The sequence below is a fragment of the Colobus angolensis genome, unplaced genomic scaffold (assembly GCF_000951035.1).
Source record: "Colobus angolensis palliatus isolate OR3802 unplaced genomic scaffold, Cang.pa_1.0 Scaffold96, whole genome shotgun sequence".
NCBI classification, from domain to species: Eukaryota; Metazoa; Chordata; class Mammalia; order Primates; family Cercopithecidae; genus Colobus; species Colobus angolensis.
In genome coordinates, this window is record NW_012123598.1 from 2,388,132 (window position 1) to 2,389,834 (window position 1,703).

At 57.0% G+C, this 1,703-nt stretch overlaps 1 protein-coding gene across 1 annotated transcript in view; it reads right to left on the reverse strand.

The window, feature by feature from the left end:
* Positions 1 to 1,703, reverse strand: part of BRSK1 (BR serine/threonine kinase 1) — a 31,305-nt gene that overhangs the window by 2,153 nt on the left and 27,449 nt on the right. The gene's annotated exons all lie outside the window — the stretch shown is intronic.

A 1,703-nucleotide genomic window follows, 5' to 3' on the forward strand; every position in this document is an offset into this window, starting at 1 on the left:
CCCCGGGGTGCCTGTTAGTTCTACATCTTCGAGGGTGTGCCCCTTTTGAGACCCCTGGTTGCTGAGGCCAGCTTTCCTTGGCAACCGGGTCCAGTGGACCTAATTTGCTTTCCAGTTGCCCCTAGCAACCATGAGAGGAGGGTTTCTGCACCTCAGTACGGCTGCCACTTGGGACCCAGCTCTGGGGGGGGGGCTGTTCTGTCAACTGTAGGATGTTCTGCAGCATCCCTGGCCTCCACCCACAAGAGGCCACTGGCATCCCCCTGCTTTCCCCAGTTGAGATGAGGAAAAGCATCTCCAGACATTGCTCAATGTCCCTGGGGGGTTGTGCTAGGCTGAAGAGCGGCCCCCTCTTTAGATATCCATGTGCAAGTACCGAGAAGCGGTGACTATGTTCCCTGATGGAGCACAGGAGACCCCGTGCTGCGGGGAAGGTTAGGGACCGTGAGGTGGGGGGTTATCTTGGAGGATCTGTGCAGGTCCCACTGAGTCACCTTTTCCCAGCTAGGTTCGGTTAGAGGGATATATGGCATCACTGGCTTTGAAGATGGAGGAAGGGGCCTTAACCAGAGGAGTGTGGGCAGCATCAAGGAACTGGAACCCACAAGGAAACAGACTCTGCTCGAGAGCCTCCCGGAGGGAGCGCGGCCCTCCAGGCACCCTGTGTTAGCCTGCGGAGACCGGGTGGGACGTCTGACCTCCAGGACCGTACAATCATCATCACTTGTGTTGTTTCAGCTCCCAAGGCTGTGTTGTTTGTTGATGGCGGCCAAAGGAAACACACACAGGGGTGAAACCAGCTCCCCGAGTTGAGCAGCACGGCTGCAGAGCCAAAGACCCGACCCTGGCACTCAGTTTCTGGTGACAAGGCCAAAGCTGCCCTGGCCCCTGGCCTCAACACTGGGCCCTGTTTCCCTTCGACAGGGGTCCGGGGCCTGGGCCCCATGAGGCTGATGCTGCCTGCCTCCCCTCAGAGCAGATGGTTGTCCACGTGCCCTGCAATGGGGCCCTGTATGCTGTTTCCCTGCGACCTTGTTCCTAGGGGAGGGACTGTCGTGGTCTCAGGAATGAGGGCTGATTTCCAGGGCCGGCGCTCTCTTCCCTCGAGAATTCTGGCTACCTCTGGTTGCTTGGGCGAGCGCACCCCATGCTGTGGACTGAACGTGGCATCCTCCCAAATTCGTGTGCCAAAACCGAACCCCAGGGTGATGGTATTAGGCGGTCAAGTTGGGAGGTGATTAGGTCATGAGGGTGGGGCCTTCATGAATGGGATTAGTGTCCTTAGGAAGGAGGCCCCGGAGACTTCCCTTGCCCCTTCTGCTATGTGAAGACACAGCACAAACGTGCTGTCTGTCACCCAGGAAGCAGCTCTCACCAGACACCAAAGCTGCCAGCAGCTTCATCTTGGACTTCCCAGCCTCCAGAATTGTCAGCAATAAATTTCTGTTTGTAAGTTGCCCAGTGTATGGTATTTTCTTTTCTTTTTCTTTTTTTTTGAGACGGAGTCTCGCTCTGTTGCCCAGGCTGGGGTGCAGTGGCCGGATCTCAGCTCACTGCAAGCTCCGTCTCCCGGGTTCATGCCATTCTCCTGCCTCAGCCTCCCGAGGAGCTGGGACTACAGGCACCCGCCACCTCGCCTGGCTAGTTTTTTGTATTTTTTAGTAGAGACGGGGTTTCACCATGTTAGCCAGGATGGTCTCGAT